Below are 18,573 nucleotides of genomic sequence, written 5' to 3'. Positions count from 1 at the left end.
AAATTACAGCTAAAACAGTTCAGTTGTTTCCAACAATGAGACTAGAGAAAAATATGTTGCTTTGCCTATGTTAGAAAATTCTGGTATCTCTTTACTTTCAGAAGCTTTAGTACCCTTGTGCTTTGGTGCAGGGATGTGAAATTTGGCAGGTGGGTGGCCTTTGTGTCAGGGCTGTGCCCTTTGCCATCCCCATGAAAATCTGCCCATATATGGCCAAGTCATATACCCTTGAAAAATCTCAGTTTGCACATGGTCAGTAGATACTTAGATTTTAGCAGCTAAATTTGCCATCTGCACTGGACACTCTGCAGCCTGGAGATGAGCACTGGGCGTGCTGTAACCGTCTGTGCCAGGCCTTGAACTGAAAGCAGGGTGCTCTGGGGTGCTCTCAATGACACCCCTCCCCCCATTGGGCCTAGGCAGTGTGGAGGAGACAGCAGAGGGGACAAGAAAGTGGGGATTAGGGGAGTAGATTGGAACAAGGAGCCTAGAGGACAGGACAGGGCAGAAACTAGAGGCTGGTAGAGGGGAGGGAAACTGGGATTGCGAATTAGGATGGGGGTGGAGACTGGGACTGAGAACCAGTGGAGTGTGGGGGGAGAGGTGCTTAGTGGATGAAAGACAGATCTGATGAGAACTGGGACTGGCTGGGCAAAGCCTGGGACAAGGAGCCCAGGATGGGTGGGAAGGGACATGGAGACTGGAGAAGGAGCAAGGGAGGGGGATTGGAGCTGGAGGAGAGAGACATATCAAATGAAGAGATGGGAGGGGGAACTGGGACTGGTTGGGCAAGGAGACTGGGACTGGGAGATTGGGGGGGATGAGACTAGGACTTGTTGGGCAGGGAGCCTGGGACTGTGATGAGAAGCCTGAGGGAGGGGGAGTCTGAGATTGGATGGGTAGCACAAGGAGGAATAATGGGACTGAGATCCAGTGGAGAGGGGAAAACAAGCTGGACAAGAAGTGGAACTGGCTGGGAAAGGAGACTGTGGACTGGGAGTGTGGAGGTGGGGAAGACTGGGAGTGGGGGCAGGATGGGGACTCAGACAGCAAGCCTGGAGGGAGAGACTAGGACTGGCTGGGCAATGAAACCAGGATGGGAACCTGATCAGTGGAGTCTGGGACTTGGTAGACAGGGCAAATGGAACTGGGACAAGGAGCCAGGGGCAGGGAAGAGACAGGATTGGAACAGGAGCAGGTTGGAGCGGGCCAGGATAGACGGGGTCAGGGTTGGGAGGAACAGGCAGAAGAATCTGTGTCCAGTAGAACGCTGAGTCTCACCATTCCTCTGCTGTCAACAACTATCAGTAAAACCCACTGGCAAAGTGTGTGTCATTCCCCTCTACTGCTAGTCCACATACAGGGTGACAACCTACTACTGTTATCAGTTAGCTCAAGTGGCAGAGGTCTGCAGTGGATTAAAGGTCTGCTGATGAAGGGTGGTCCAATGGTTAAGGTGCGAAGGTGCTAGGCTGGCATTCTGGAGATCCAGGTTCACTTCTCTGCCCTGTTAGAAAAGTTATTGAGGGGAGGGATAGCTCAGTGGTTTGAGCATTGGCTTGCTAAATCCAGCATTGTGAGTTCAATCCTTGAGCAGGCCACTTAGGGCTCTGGGGCAAAAATCAGTACTTGGTTCTGCTAGTGAAGGCACAGGGCTGGACTCAATGATGTTTCACAGTCCCTTGCAGTTCTATGAGATAGGTGTGAACAACTTGGGTGTCAATATAATGCCACATGATGGAATTTCTGCTTTTTTAGTTTGCTTTTTTAAACACTTAGAAAATTAAACACACAAAATTACATTGAAAGGAAAGTATTAAGATTGCAAAGTCAAGCATTCCCAAGTCAGGAAATGCCAGAATTCAGGTGGCCTGTGCAACCTTAATTTGGCCCCCTTGTATGTGTGCATTATGCTACAGTCTTTAATTACATGACCTACTTCAATTATTATGAAATATTATACAGAGCCCTGAGTTTCTTGCAGAGCCCACTTCATAAATAAAAGTATATGATTATTATTATGAATTAAAGGTGGGGCTTCAGGCTGGATTAAGTAAATTAATGACTCTAAAATGCTTGTAAATCTCTGTGGAAAGGTGAAAATACCTGTATGTTAAAGGCTAAGGGTAGAATTTTCCAAAGTGCCTGAGTGACTTAGGAGCACATGTCCCATTGAAAGTCAACAGGATTTGTGCTCCTAACTCAAGTGCTTTTGAAAATTCCCCCCTTAAACCATTAACCAACTGCTTCCTGGTCCTTGCATTTGTTCTCTAGCTAGACTGAGTTTTGGTCAACCCACAATGCATAGAAGTAGCTGGATTCATATGCCTCATGCTTTGTTCAAACACAGAAGAAGAAGGCTGTGCTTTGAACCTTCTATGAGCTTCCCCATTTAACCTTTGCCAGCAGGCCATCTCGTTCCCAAGGAGCTTCTTGGGAAGGTTGGATGTGGGTCTTTCTGTGTGTGTGGCATGTGGGTGTACGTCTTTCAGTCCCTAGCCCCACGATAGACACGACTAAGAAACCCTTGGGAGTTGGTGCACAGGGCCCACAAGGCCCTGTGCATTTCAGAGGGGATGGAGAAGAAGACACGCAAAGAAGAAGAGCTATTCTGCTCTCTACAAGGCTGTCCATTGCTCCTCAAGTGCCTCTTCAGAGTGGCTGGCACCATGATGAGATGTTCTCCTTGATAGAGGGCTCCCTAGACATTGGAAACATCCTGACGTGCATTTTCAAACACGGAAACATGGATCCACACAGAGGATCCCAGTGCAGATTTCCTCTGTGGAACTGTGGAACTTTATGATCTCAACCATTTGAAGTTTTGTTCAAACGTTATACCTTCATTTTCTTAATCTTCTACCTTGTGTATCCTAAGTGGATCCTGTGATGTTCCTATTGGAAGCAGCAGCTCAGTGGCTCAGAGTTTGTCAGGGGTTGGGGTATTTACTCTGCAAAGCACTCAGAAGTATGGCATACCGGAGATGCAGTGTCCACTATGCTGCCAGGCCTTGCCTGCCTAGGGGAGCAAAAGCCCAGAATTTGGGATCAAACTTAAGTTTCTTCCATTGCAGTGTAAATCATCTGCCCTTTACATCCTGGTTTCAACTGGAAAATATCTCTGTATAATGAACCCGGTTTTATCACAGAGCTCAAATTCCCTGAAGCCAGTGGCGTTACACATAAGAACATAAGAACAGCCCTACTGGGTCAGACCAAAGGACCAAAGGTCTCGCCCAGTGTCCTGTCTTCCGACAGTGGCCAATGCCTGGTGCCCCCGAGAGAATGAACAGAACAGGGAATCATCAAGTGATCCATCCCCTGTCGCCCATTCCCAGCTTCTAGCAATCCAATCTAAAAGCCGTTGATGGACCTATCCACCAGGAAGGAATGCAGGATACCTGTATATCCACCTAATTTTTCTTGAAGTGACTTAATAAATACACCGATCTAAGAGTGTGACTACACTTAAAAAGCTACAGCTGCACTGCTGCAGTGCTTCAGTGTAGACACTACCTACGCCCCAGAGAGAAGTTCTCCCATCGGTGTAGGTAATCCACTTCTCTGGAAGGCCGTACCTAGGTCGACAGAAGAATTCTTCTATTAAGCTAGTGCTGTCTACACCGGGGGTTAGGTTGGCATAGATATGTCTCTTGGGAGTGTGGAGTTTTTACACCCGTGAGAGAGATAACTATACCTATGTAAGTTCCTTATGTAGACCAGCCCTAACATAGGGTCTTCTGTCTGAGGATCTCAAAGTGCTTCACAGGCATTAAGGGCTAAGTCCTTCCCAGGCCAGCACTATGAGCGGGGGCAGGGATGCTGGCAGATGCATCAAGTGCTGCCAAAATGCCAGTCAGGGCGTGATTCCCGTGTGAGCCTGGGAGATGCGCAGATGGAGTTGTGGGCACTCCTGGGTGGTGCATGGCACTGGCTGCAACATATATGCTAGCCAGCTGGAGTGCAAGATAGACCCCCGTAGTGGGCACAACCCACCCCTGACATGGTGCATTTATCTCCTAGAGCTCCCTTGAGCAATAGGAAAATGTCCTGGGTAAAATTTGCAAAAGTATCTACGTGATTTGGGAGCCTCAGGGTAAAATTTTCACTTTTAAAAATGGGACCTGAGCTTCGAAATCACTTAGGTGCTTTTGAAAATTGTGCCTTCTTGCTGACTCTTATCCCTCCAGCATGTCAGGCCAGCATATGGCAGAGTCTAGCCCAGACTAATTAAGCCTCATTACTACCATAACTACTAAGTGAGCAAGATCAGAACTATCCCATTTTACAGATGGGGAAACTGAGGCACAAACACAGGGCATTTCCCAAGCTCACACGAGTCAGTGACAGAGCCAGGAAAAGAACCCCAGAATCTCCTTCTTTAACTCAGTAAACCTCACTTTCCTCCCAGAGTCAGGGAAGAGGACACAATAGAGAAGAGCATTACTGTCAATTTTTCTTCAAATTCCAAATATCCTGCTTTGGTTTAAGCTCAATATCCCACCCAATTCATTCTGAAGATCTTATTTCTCCAGAGTGGCTTGAGAATTCTCCCTGGGCATAAAACAGTCAGAGGAAGGGTCAGGGAAGACGGAGGGAATTGCTTTGTTAGGAAATTCTATGGATGCAATTTATCTCCCCTTGATTATGAGCACAAGTGGATACATTTGCCTTGTTAACTATTTATATTCAAAATCAGGTAACAAGCAGCAAGTCTCTGGAATTACTGCCTAGGAAACAATAGAGGCATCTGACGAAGTGGGCATTCACCCACGAAAGTTTATGCTCCAATACTTCTGTTAGTCTTAAAGGTGCCACAGGACCCTCTGTTGCTTTTTACAGATTCAGACTAACACGGCTACCCCTCTGATACTTGCCTAGGAAACGTGTCCCCCGATCATATGGTTTCTGATGTAACAATTTAATCTACTCTCCTGCCTCTTGGATCAGTTTCCAAACTCAGTGTGCAGCACAAATTGACCAGGGATAACATAAACTTTTAGTGCTACTGACTTTGGGGTTACCCAAAAGCTGGAGTCTCTGTTTGTTGGCTTTGAGATCAATACTGAAACATAAGTGGCTAACATCCACACACACACTAGAATTTATTTTCCATTGCTCTCCATAAATCAGTAATATTATGATGTCCATTCTGCTCATGCCGGCCCATAGTTTATGGTGAATAGCCATCCAGAATTTGACTAATATGTGAAACTATTTCTGTCCATCTGGTCCAACAGGCAATGCAGGCACGTCAGAGCAAAGTAACTCTCCCAACACCTGCCTTTGTTCATAATAAATCTCCGATTAAAACCAAACAGATGTGGAGAGTGGATTTTTCATGAAGACTCTTTGTTGCATTCTGCATTGTTAGCCCCGGGCTGGGCAGCCTAGCCCAACACCATAGAGGATTCCCAGCATTTTTGCTTTGCTTCCCATTCCCCTGTGTGGAGGCGAGACACTCAATTAAGGGCCCTGTGAAAACGTCTCTTGGTATCTCAGAGTCCTTTGAACCACTTGACACTACAAATAAACTTTAGAAGGCAAAGAAATTCTGAGTTAAATTCACATGAGCAAAATCCAAGGGCCTGATTCTCCTCTTGCTCACATGGATGTAAATAAGGAGTAACTCCTTTGAAGTAAATGGAATAGACCAATATGGGGGGGAGGGAACATTGGAGACTCTATTGTCCTAGAGACCAGTGCTCATGAGATAGCAGAAGTATGTCCAGCACTGCTGTATGTTGCTCACCTTATGACTCCTCCTGCCCCTCTGCAGCTCTGAGCGGGCTGTGTGGTCTGATGGAGTTAGATGTAATTTGCAATATGAGTCACTGGAGTTACACCAATATAAAACAGGAGCGAGAGGAGGGACGGAGACGAACATTGTGCAAATACAGAAATGCAGAGTTAAGTTGCTCCTCCATACCACATTGCACTCTAGGGACTCTGGTTCTGAGACTTATCTACTCTATATCTTATCTTCTGGCTACTATCGCAGCATTGGCCCAATGTAATTCCACTGATTTCAGTGGAGTTACTTCTGATTTACACTAGAGAGCCAGACCTATCGCCTGTCTTTCATACTGTATTCAGAGAGGTACCCCTGGGTCTGCTGCTAGTATTTGGAGAGCGGGCAGAGACATGTGGATATCTGATTATCTGGGGCTAGGGTGACCAGACAGCAAGTGTGAAAAATCAGGACAGGGGGTGGGGGGTAATAGGAGCCTATCTAAGACAAAGACCCCAAAATCGGGACTGTCCCTATAAAATCGGGACATCTGGTCACCCTATCTGGGGCTTCGAAGCTCAGTTGAGATCTTTGTGGAGTGTATGCAGAAGGTCCCAGCTATGCAGTCTTGAGAAAGGCATCCTAGAGGTATCCTGACTCAGATGTTCAAGAAGCGCAGAGAAATAACTGATCAGTCCTTCTTTTCCAAATGTCCCATGACATGAGGATAAGGGAGTCACCCATAGTTAATGACTGGTAAATTTAATGCAAATGAAAGAAAATACTTCTTCACACAGATTCTGCCTGTGAAATTCTCTGGTGAAGGAGGCCAGACTCGTATAGCAGAGCTGGATTTAAAAGAGGTTGGCTAACTTTGAATGTCAATATTAACATCTCTAGTTATAGGGTAAGGTGAGGGTAACTGCTTCTCAGGCTGCTGGATGTAAGGAGTCAGAAAGAAATCCTTCCCTGACACGATATTGTGTGGCTCATATCAGAGTCTCCATCCTCTGCAGCGTTAAAGGTTGGACAGGGCGGGTGATGGGGTACCAAGCTTGATTCATAGATTGTATATTGGACCCAATAACTTGTGCTCGATTACAACATATCTTCTGGAAAGACGTCTAGTCTTGATTTGAAGACATCAAGAGACAGAGACTCCGCTTACCTCGGTAGGTTGTTCCAGAGGTTAATCTCCCTCCCTGTTAAAAAAATTATGCTTTATTTCCAATTAACATTTGTGTGGCATTAACTTCCAGCCATTGGTTCTTGTTATGCCTTTGAAGGGCTGATGATCCAATCCCAAACTGCAAATCTTATGTTCCTAAATCAGACCTACAGCCGTAGACATTTACTTAATCAAAGTCACTCTGTGGATTTGTTATTAATTGTTTTAATTACAGTAGCACCTAAAGGCCTCAACCAAGACCAGGGCCCCATTGTGCCAGGAACTTCACATAAACATAGTGAGAAACAATCCCCACCCTGAAGAGCTTCCAGTCTAGCTAGACAAGACAGACAAAGGGTAGGAGAGGAAAGAGAGCTGAAAAGTTTCTTTTACAAGGTGTCACAGCAGGTCAGTAGCAGAAACAGGAGTAGAACCCAAGTTGCATGACTCCAAGCCTGCTGCCCTAGCCACTAGCCCACACAGCCTTCTCTGAGCCACATCTGGGTGAAAAGTGTCATAAGTTGATCAGCATGTAGCAGTGCTGGCTACCATCCTGCCATCTCATGGACACTGGTCTAGGACAATGGAATCTCCAATGGTTTGTCTTCATTCTGTGGACAGCTCAATAAGAGAAAGGAGGGGTCTTCTTCTGGACTCTTGTAAGACCTCCACTGCTTGGTTCTCAAAGTGTTTCATTCTGCAGACCCCCACGAAGGGAGCATTACGCCCAACTATTCATGGTCACACATTCTAAGAGTCTGAGCCTTTTGTCAGGCCATTTCCTTATCATTCTGACCCCAAGGATCAGATTTAAGGTACAATATCCCCTACTTGTTGCACATACAAGAAGTGAAACTTGCATTGTCTCTCTCTTATATTGGTTCAATTCCCTAATCTGATTTGTGATGCATCTTACAAATATGGATGCCTTTCTCCCACAAGCAAATGTGGGACAGTCTCCTGGGATCATCCTTATTTCTTGACACGTGTGTTGGAGAGAAGAAGGGGGAGGACAGAGCTGCTGTCTTGTTAACCTCAAGTCTAGCCTTTGCTGAAGTTTCCACTTCAAATGCACGTTCTGCAGACAACACTCACAATTACTAGATAAATCACACACCCTGGGGAGCTGGGACCAGAACCTTAATTCCTCAATCCCAAAGCCATGGGCGTTCACCTCTTGAACTAAAGCACAACGCTATACTTGGAGCTAAGAGGAGCACTACATTCCTGCTCCTCTCCCTGGGAAGCCACGTAAAGACCAAATCATTCACTCAGCCACACGAAGCCAGTGCATTACTCACTTTTGCTCATCACAACTCACAAAGTAAAGCTGATACTTCACGTTTACAGGTGTCCAGGTTTTTCTGTGCTGTCTTCCCAAATGCTTCAGAATGTTTCTTTGTTGAGCTGAAGGGCAAATGCACAGAAGTTAAAATCACCATCAAAACATTAGCCTTGGTCTTTAGCCACAACACTTTGTGGATGGAAGTGATGGAAACTCCCTCTCTCCCTCTCCAAATTCTTCTGGCTACAGAGATTATACACAGTGCTTCAGCCAGGATATGGGGTTGGGAACCCCACAGAATCAGCACTGCCATGAAATTCCTAGGACAGCCTGATCTGGGCCAAACTGGAAACACTAAAAGAATATTTTTGCTTTTCTGCTTCTGCTGGAAAATGAAATGAAAAACATGAACCCAGTTTCTCTGTAGCTCCCAAAAAGGTACACGAGTCAGCTTTCCCTCACTGAGATAATCATTCTACTTGCAAAGGCGTGTGATGGAGCTGTTCCAAACTCTCACCCCCTTTGGGGAGGCAGGAATTCACCTAGGAATCACTCCAAGGCACAGACCTCCCCCAATGCCTTTGTCAGCACGGATAGAGCCCCAGAGTCATTGCAAAACAGAGAGTCTGACATAAACCCCAGATGCCTAAAAGGGATTGATGGCGCCTCCAGCCTCGACTCTTCATTGCCAGATTAAGGCACCTCCTTCCCTTAGTACAGAGGCCAATTTTTGTGTGGGGTGCACACCTATCGGGACCTTGCACTCCAGCAGCCCCCTGGGCCTGTCACCCACCCCTGGGCTCAGGCTCCAGGCTTTGAGCCTGCTGCGTCCCTGCAGTGCAGCACACGCCCCCTCCTATAGCCACAAAGTCTCTTCTCAAACAGCAGCTCCATTCTCCAGTCAGGTGACAGCTGGGTTTTTGTGTGTGTGTGTGTGTGTGTGTGTGTGTGTGTGTGTGTGTGTGCGCGCCCAACCCCAGCCAATGAGGGCTCTGGGGGAAGCCCTAGTGTTCACAGTGCTGCTGATCTCTGGAGCCGGGGCTGCACAGGAGAATTCTGACATGCCCTCTTTACCTCCCCACTTCATGCTGGCTGAGTCAACAGGCCCGATCCACGCACGCAGGCCGGAATGCAGGGGTAACGTGCAGTCTTAAGTGAGTCCTTTGGTAGTAGCTGACAACACACATGTCAAAAATACAGAGAAAAGGACTGGCCAGACCACGAAAGCCTCTTGCAAGCTGTCCTCCTTCTTTCTTAGGACTCCAAAGGCAGTAGCCTTCTCCCTGAACTGACCCGTTGACAATTCACCTGTAGTATCTGTTGATAGGTGAAACAGCAAGATCTTGCCATCATCATCCTACAATTTAAGCAAAAGCCTCCCAGACTTCACACTCTGCTTCCCTGGGTGTTGTAGCTCCAGCTGTTGGTTTGTGTGGTTTGGTTTCTGCACCTCAGATAACACTTTCTAAGGATGCTTAATTTAATTTCTCAGTAGTTGTTATGCAATTAATCTGCTTCATACCTGCCAGCTGCTGGTGAGTGTCGGATACATCAACGGTACCGAAATAAGTGATCCCTACAAATAAATCTCTTGTTGGTGCTGCACTGAGGTGACCTGGCAGATACTGCAAATTTGGACAAACGTGTCTGCTTTTGGTAATGTGACTATCGGCATCACCCAAGAGGTGGACGTTACTAACCTTGGCAGCTCTTGGTCCACTGCCTCCCGAATGCATATGCTATTGGATCCAATTTGGGAACTCAGGGCTTCTGGACACAAGTTTGGTTGCTGCTTTTAAACATTTTGTGTGGCAGAAAAGCTCCCTGAATACAGCTCTGTGGCAGCCTAAATGGTCACCGTGTTACTAGCAAATCGTACACATGCAAGATTTTGGGTATTTTGCAAGGAAAGTGACAGACCTTTTTATCTGCTGCCAGCAATCCACTCTGCTTTATTTTATCACGTTCCAATCGCAGGCATAGCCCACATCTTGTTGCAGATACTGATAGCGTAGTTCAAGACCGTACTAAGTCCTATAATTAGAACGCTCACTAGGGGGTCAGTGTACGTCTGTTGCCCCTTCCCTTAAAAAAGGGGGAGTTGCTAATACCCCTCAGATAGAATGACATCACAAACGACTGACCACCAAGAGTCAGTGGGAGAATTCAGGTTATCTGTGAAGTTTGTGTGTTTTGGGTTTGCATGGCCTTGAGAACGGTCCCTGTTTCAGAGTCAAAGGAAAGTTTAACATATCTAGTTTCCATCAGCTGATCAGGACCCAGAGAGGGGTTAAGAACGCTCCAGTTCATAGCACAGCCTTTCGCTACCATAGGTGGGGTCGCACCTTCTGGGGGACTCAGGATCACACATCCCTTCACTTACAGCAAAAATGTTTTGGTGTAACTTGCACCTAAGACAACACTTTACTGCGGCAATAGCAGTGACAGAGAAATCAACAGACTTCCAGGCCCTGGAGTCTGTTCTTTGATTTTCACTAAATCCAGCATGTTCCTGTCAAACTGTCTGGAACAGGCGTTTTGTGAATTTTTTCATCCCAGAAGATACCATGTGCAATTTCTGTTTTAAATTATGCAGCAGTAAAAGAAACCTCACCAAGCCGGTGTTTGTTACTAATTATGTTACTTATGTTTTTACATCAACAACTCCAAACTTCAAACCAACTGCAATAAGAAGAAGAATGCATTTCGGGTCAGGTTTTACAAGCCTTTAAACATATTATATCTGTGTTTCCAATCAAATAAGCAGCCCCATCCCATATTGCTGCAAGAGATGGTCAACATGTTCCACAGATGTTCCCAAACATATGCAAGGCGGCCTTCCCCCCTCCAGCATGTAGACTGCTATGGCTACATATTATTACTATTAGTGTACCTATTTTTACCATTGTAAGGCTCAAATCAAGATCAGGGGCCCATTCTGCTGCCCAGGCACAAAGTTCAGAGACAGATCTTGCCCCAAAGAGTTTAAAACTCTTAATAGGTAAGATGCACAAAGGGTGAAAGAAGAAATACTGATTATCTCCAGTTTATAGATGGGATGCTGACGCACAAAGAGATTAAGGGATTCACTCAAGGTCACACAGGGGTTCTGTAGCAGACTCAGAAATCGAACCCAGGTACCGCACTCCCAACCCAGTGCCCTAACCAGGGGACCCTCTATGCTCTATTGCAAAAGCAGGCTGAGAAAAAGAAGAGGAAACAATGAAGATCTGAGTGGTGACTGCTGGCTGGTTCCCTCTTTGCCCAGGGCAGTTGCTAGAGCTGTCCCTTTAACCAAAGTGACACCGTCAAACAATTGTGACTCTTTGGTTTTGATCAGAGCGCTATCATTTTGTCGCTGTTGTTTGGCCAAGGAAAGAGAGATGCCCATAGCGTAGCTCCATGGGGTAGCCTCACGCTCCCATAGTACTTCTACTTATTCAGGGCATCATTACCTTGACCTGGGCGCTGAGACTTTCCCCTGCTGATTCTCAAAGCTGCAAGGAAATGTTACTTCCCTTTCCTTTGCCCTGCTGTGACATAGGGCTTGGAGAAAGGGAACTGTGTGGAATGCCTGATACCGCCATGGAATTTGGACGCTTACTGAGCTTTTTCTAAAGTTGGCGAGGGGTTGGGGAAAGTGCCCTAGAGGCAGAAGTCATTCATGAAACCCTTAACTGTGGTTTTTCCACAAAAGCTCTAAAGGTTTTGAACCCCACGCCCCTCAAAGCCATTTGCTTTCTCCACATCTGTGATACCAACGCCCTGGTGGAAAGGAACAGCCATTGCTTATATCCTATGGAGATCAGTGTACAATTTCGTACAGGAGATAGGGTGTTTTTCAAAACCCATAGGTAGGTTTGTGGGGGCACATTTATTCCTCACATAGCTATATCCATCCTTTATCAAGGGCATAGGTTTCCTGTGACTGGTCATTGAATTGTTAAAAAGTTTCAGTCATTCAGTCAGGAAACAGAAAAAATACCATGGAACTTAGACCACATAACCAATGACAAATCATCAATTGGTGGCTAATCCACAGGCTGCAAAGTGTTTGGGCCAATGATTAGACAGCTGGGAGGAACAAACCAGCTTAAGACCATTTTCATTGGTTCACAGATAGTTTAAAGTGTGGCAGCAGCTCCTCAGCTGGTGTGAACCAGTGTAGCTCCGTTGACTTGAATGGAGGTCTGCTGATGGACACCAGCTGAGAGCATGGCCCCGATTCACTGAATCAATTGTTTGCTATAAACAATTCACCCAACTCTATTAAGAAGAAATATTTTAAAAGGCAAATCTCTAAGGTGCACCACAACATATATGCCAAATGATGGCACGCCCAGAGACCTCGTTGTGATATTGGGTGCATATTGGGTGTTCGGCTCTTTTGAAAATCTGGTCTAGACTGAGTAATTGCATGTGGAAACAGCTGTATATCATGCATTCACATGTTTGGAGTATGCAATCGCATGACTGTACATTTGCATATATGCACCAGTGTCTATATATATATTCTCTTTTTGTCCAAATAATAGGGCTTGCTTCTTAAATGAGCTTAGGCTCACATTTTCAATGAGTTTAATGCCAAATAAATATGGGGAGACCTTGGTGCCCTGACGTTCCTCTCTGCATATATATTGTATGATTAATTAAGAGGGCAAGAGGAAGCATACACCTAATATTACATAGTTAATGAAATGGGTCTACTTAGCAGGCTTTGAGCCTAGTTTGACTATCTATCCCTTTCCACCAGAATTCCAGGAAGGTTTTTCCTGGAAGAACATGAAGAAGTCAGAAGAGAAGGAGGAAAATATTCCCACACAGCAGCGAGGAAGCCAAGAACTTGACAGTGTGTCAATCCTTCATGTTCTCCCGGAGCACAGTTGGCTGCAAAACAAGAGAGGAGTGTTATGAAGCTCCATGATTCATCACATGTGTCAAGGCTGGACACCAGGGAAAAAGAGAATGAGCAAAGCTCGATCTTTCAACAGCCCCATCTCTCAGTCTGACAGGCCCTTACCTAGCAGAGCACAAGAGCCCTTGAGTTTGCCCATCTGCCCAAGGAGTATTTTGTCACTTGCATTCCCAGCTGGAGTGTTGAAAGAATCTTATCAAAACAACCTCATACACGCTCCCTGAGAATGAATCCAATGTTTGCCTCGCTGCAGATTGGCTGAAGAGGAGGATGGAAATTCAACAGCCAGTTCCAGCTTGCCAGAGACTCCTGATAACTATCAACATTTTTCAGGACAATATTTTCTGTGAATTCATCTCTCTTGGTCTTAGCCATTAAATGTTGCCAGCAAATCCATCTAGAGGAGCTATCCAAGTGCATTGTGGGTGCCTTGTCACAGAAAAAGAGTTACCTGCACAGTGTTGTTCAGTAGGAAGAGAACCCGGTGCTTGTACAGTCTGGGCTCCACAATTTAAATATCACCCGGAAGGTGGAAAGATCCACTGAGATGAAGAGAGGCCTAGAGTGGGCTTTGGGTTTGGTGTTCAGTGATGACTCAATACTCAAGATGCTTGCAAGTTCTGTGTCTAGTTCCAACTGACTGTGCATAACAGCAAGTGCTTCACACTTCCCTGCCTAAACTCTCTGTCTGGGAAGTTCAGCCATTAAAGGCACCATCTCTGTCACAGTCTGGTCGGATTACTCTGTAGTGCCCCTGTAGGGCCAAGCGTGGTACTGCAAGCACTCCCTGCCTTAGCCCACAAGTTTGGGCCACATACTTGGAGTAGGGTGGCCCATGCTGTAAGCTCGGTGCCAGTGTCTACACCGGTAAATAAAAATAAACTCCGAATTTTTCATTGTTGTTTGCAGTGTTGTAGCCCTGTTGGTTGCAGGATATTAAAGAGACAAGATGGGTGAGGGAATATCTTTTATTGGACCAACTCTCTCACCAACAGAAGCTGGTCCAATAAAAGATATTACCTCACCTACCGTGTCTGTCTAAACTCAGAATCTGGCTGTCTGCCCCTTTAAAGAAACAAACAAAACCTCAAAGGCAAGTGCTTAGTTGCAACACCTGAATGTAAGAGCCGGGCCTTGGGGTTTTGGGCTAGCTCTGAGGAACTGGTCCCCTGTCCCAGTCTTACCCCGCACTGCCCCAAGAAGAAGCAGGCAAACCTTGTTAACTGGCTTGCTGGCTCCCAGTTGGCCAGTGTGTCCTCATAGCCACTCTAGACCTCTGGACGATTAAGGCTTGTTGGTAGCACAGCCTGAGTGGCGGGGGTGTCAAGGTGCCAGTGTCTCCAGCAGGGGGCAGAGAAGGCCTGATAGACCCTGTCACTTTTCCCAGTACCACATGGGGTTTATCCTGATAGTCATAAAAGAATAATTCATCTCGGGGTATCCTGTCAGTGACTGCAGAGAACCTTATGTGACCCATTGATCAGAATGTTTTACAGGTGCCCATCTCTACTGGATCCACAGAAGAGAAGAGTCTATTACAGCACCGGCTAGGAAGCTTAAGCTCAAGCTATAGTAATTCATGCTTTTATCTTTGGTGATCCTTGTTCACCAAAGTAGATCACAAGAACACTGGGGGTGATGAAGAGGACGGGTAACGGATGCAGAGCGATCTGGATCGCTTGGTAAGCTGGGCTCAAGCAACTATGTGTTTTAATATGGTTAAATGTAAATGAATGACTACATCTAGGAACAGAGAATATCGGCCCTAGCTACAGGATAGGAAACTCTGTCCTGGGAAGCAGTGACTCTGAAAGGATTTGGGAGGGTGGTGGATAATCAGCTGAACATGAACTCCCAGTGCAATGTGTGGCCAGGAGGGCTAATGCAATCCCTCAATGCATAAATAGGGGAATCTCAAGTTATTTTACCTCTGTTATTGGCACTGATAAAATAATCTCTCTCCTACTTGTCTTTAGAGAGACAAGGTAGATGAAGTGCTGGAATATTGTGTGTAGGTCTGGTGCCCACCGTTCAAGAAGGATCTTAACAAACTGGAGCAGGTTCAGAGAAGAACCATGAAACTGATGAAAGGATTAGAAAACCTGCCTTATAGTGATACACACAAGGAGCTCAGTCTATTTAGTTTAACAAAGAGAAGGTTAAGATCGATCACAATCTGTCATGGGGAACAAATATTTGATAATGGGCTCTTCAGTCTAGCAGGAAAAGGTCTAACACGGGGATGGGCAAACTTTTTGGCCTGAGGGCCACATTGTGGTTGCAAAACTGTATGGAGGGCCAGGTAGGGAAGGCTGTGCCTCCCCAAACAGCCCCCTCCCACTTCCCATCCCCTGACTGCCCCCCTCAGAACCGCTGACCCATCCAACCCCCCCTGCTCCTTGTCCCCTAACCACCCCCTACTGGGACCCCTGCCCCTAACCGCCTCCTGGGACCCCACCGCCTATCGAACCTCCCTGCTCCCAGTCACCCGACCCCTATCCACACCCCCGCCTCCTGACAGGCCCCCGGGACCCCATGCCTGTCCAACCCTCCATTCCCTGTCCCCTGACCACCACCCCCTGCAGAACCTCCACCCCATCCAACCACCCCCGCTCCCTGTCCCCTGACTTCCCCCTGGGACCCCCGCCCCTTATCCAACCCCCCCCGGTTCCAGCCCCGCCCCCTTACCATGCAGCTCAGAGCAGCATGTCTGGCAGCCGCACCGCAAGGCCGGAGCTAGACATGCTGTCGCTCTGCTCGGCAGCAGCTCACAGCCCCGCTGCCCAGAGCGCTCCTGGCATGGCTGCGGGGGAGGGGCCGGGGGCTAGTCTCCCCAGCTGAGAGCTCAAGGGCCGGGCAGGACGGTTGCCATAGTTTGCCCCCCCCCCCCCCCCCCCCCCTTTGGTCTAACATCATCCAAAGGCTGGAAGTTCAAGCTTGACAAGTTCAGACTGGCTATAAAGTGTACATTTTTAGCAGTGAGGGTAATGAACCATTGGAACAATTTACCAAGGGTCGTGGTGGATTCTCCATCACTGACAATTTTTAAATCAAAATGGGATGTTTTTCTGAAGGATCTTCTCTAGATTGTTGTGGGGCAGGTCTCTGGCTTGTGCTATACTGGAGGTCAGACTCATACCGGTCCCTTCTTACCTTGGAATCTACGAATCCCTGGTGTGTCAGCCAAGCTGGCAGCTGTGGGGACACATTTATGTGAAATGCAGACAGCACAGGAAGGGGTACAATGAAAGTATAAGGGAATAGATGGACACTAGAATTAGAATAATTGCTTATTGAAGGGGAGCTCTCAAATCAAAGTGAGCCCATATTTTAGCTACTGGAAGGAAACACATTGGGTGGGCCACAGGAGGGTAACAACCTACTAATGCTACCAGCAAATGAAGTTACTCCTTTAGCTTAACTGGTGGAGGCTGGTGCTTTGGAACTGGATGTCCTGGCTTCATGGCCAGGAGGGGGGAGGGGTAGGTACATGTCCATCAGGCCTTTCCAATTCTCAAACAAGCAGCTTTGTCCCAGTTCAGGGATATTCCAGGTGCTTGCTGGTAGGAGATCGGATGGGAATAGCCTTTCAGCCAGCTGCACAATCCCGTGGGTGAAATGAGGGAGGTGAAAAGGAACTAAATCCCCAAACACCAGAGACTCTATTGGGCTTCTCGAAATCCCAGAGGTTCCTGTTTGTTCCTAGTTCTGGGTCAGGCTTTATTTCACCTAAGCAGGGTTTGCCCACTGAGTGCAAATGTAGGGCTCACTCTGCGGAGGACGCTGCCCGTTTAACAAACTCACTTATTCTGCCCTTCCTTCGACCTGGCAGGCTCCGTTCCCCAGCACTGGAAAATGAACATGAATCATGTCAACCAGGATTAGTGTTGGGTCAAGCCGTGCCAGCATTCATGGGCCGAACAGGGAGCCTGCCGCTTGCCAACCCAACCTGCTTTTGACAGAAGAGAGAGATGAAGTGCTGCAGCTCCCTGATCTCCGCCCAGGGCCTGTCAGGACAAAGCAGGACTGGCTAGGAAAGGGAAGCACAGGGCCCACATGTTTGCTGTTAGCAGCAACAGCGCTTCCAATGCGGGTTCGCGGGGCACTGAGAAACAATGCTGCTAACGGCATTGTCAGAAGCTTGCTCATAATTCAGCCACCTCTGAATGTAGAGCTGGCAGCAAATTATGGCTGGTTGGGTTTGACTGACTGATTTCTTTGTTTTCCTTCTTGTTGTCGGCGAAAAGGCTGAGAGGTGGCTTAAAAAACTGACAAACTGCTGATTCCCCTCATTCGGGGCAGCGCAGGGGGGTGAGCTTCTCTGTACACCTGGTCGGCAATATTTTTTCCGCAAAAGATTTTGACGCAGCAAAATTTTTCAACCTTAAATGTTCTGCTTTTTATTGAAAAGGCCCAAGCAGAACCAATTCTTATTGGGTCTGCAAATGGGAGCTGACATTTTTCAGTGTTTTCAGGAATTTTTTATTCTCAAATCTGGAAATTTTTGCAGAACTTTTGCCAACAAGCTACTTTGTGTTGACAAACCGGTTAGAGGGAACGATTCTGACCCTGGTGAGACACCCCCACACCCTGCTTCCAAGGATCCGGCCGCGTTCCATAGGGATGCTGGGCACCAGGAACAGAAAGGGAGGGGCCGAGTAGGAGGGGCAGGATTTTATTTTGGGTACACCAAATAAGGACGTGCACTTAAACAAGACCCCCTCCCCCCACTGATTCCTCTGTGCTGTATGGAAACCTAGAGAGATAGAGGAGCATATATGCTGATAGATAGATAGATAGATAGATTGTATGGAGATAGAGATAGATAGAGAGATAGCAGTAATAACAAGCAGTACTTAGGGTGAAATTCACCCCTATTCTATTCAAAAGGCCGGTACAAGGTGTATGCCCCAACTTTTAGGCTGAAGTGGGATCAGAGGACCTGTGTGGCCCAATTCACAGGGTGAATTTCACCCCCAGTGATTAAAGTATGGGCAGCATCCAGCAATCTCTCTCTCCTCTTCTCACCAGACACAGATGATTTGTTTTCCCTTTTTCCATGGAAGTTTGAGAATTTTCTCTCCCGCTCCATCCAAACGCTGCTCTGCTCGTAACTGGTCAGGCGGCCCCGTCACCTCTGATTGGCAGGCTCATGCCAGCTCATTTTAAATCCTTCGACATGCGCACAGGCAGAAGAGAGGAGCCTAATGAATGTGGCATGGAGAGGAGCGTCACAGATCAGCATTGGAGGGAGCAATGAAATACAGACACAGACCAGGATCATTGAGTCAGAAAAGCCAGAGGCAGAAGAGACCTGGTGACATTTCCTGTTTGTATATCACCTTCCATCCCAGGCAGTGAGGGAAGCAAGAGGAGGTCTGATCTAGCGATGAGGGCACTGGCCTGTGAGCAGGAGACAGGCGTTCCATTCCCAGCTCTGCCACTGATTTCCCAGGGGACCTCGGGCAAGTCAC

General features: G+C 47.1%; 1 long non-coding RNA gene across 1 annotated transcript in view; it reads left to right on the top strand.

Moving 5' to 3' along the window:
* LOC135977234 (uncharacterized) overlaps nt 1–13,650 on the top strand; it is a 41,437-nt gene extending 27,787 nt beyond the window's left edge. Inside the window, exon 3 of the long non-coding RNA XR_010594613.1 lies at nt 12,938–13,650. This is a non-coding gene — a long non-coding RNA (uncharacterized LOC135977234). The remainder of the gene's footprint in view (nt 1–12,937) is intronic.
* The last annotated feature ends 4,923 nt before the right edge of the window (nt 13,651–18,573 follow it).

Source organism: Chrysemys picta, chromosome 23, assembly GCF_011386835.1.
Source record: "Chrysemys picta bellii isolate R12L10 chromosome 23, ASM1138683v2, whole genome shotgun sequence".
Taxonomy (NCBI): Eukaryota; Metazoa; Chordata; order Testudines; family Emydidae; genus Chrysemys; species Chrysemys picta.
The sequence above is the reverse complement of the archived record's forward strand: the minus strand, read 5'-3'. Positions and strand labels throughout refer to the sequence as shown.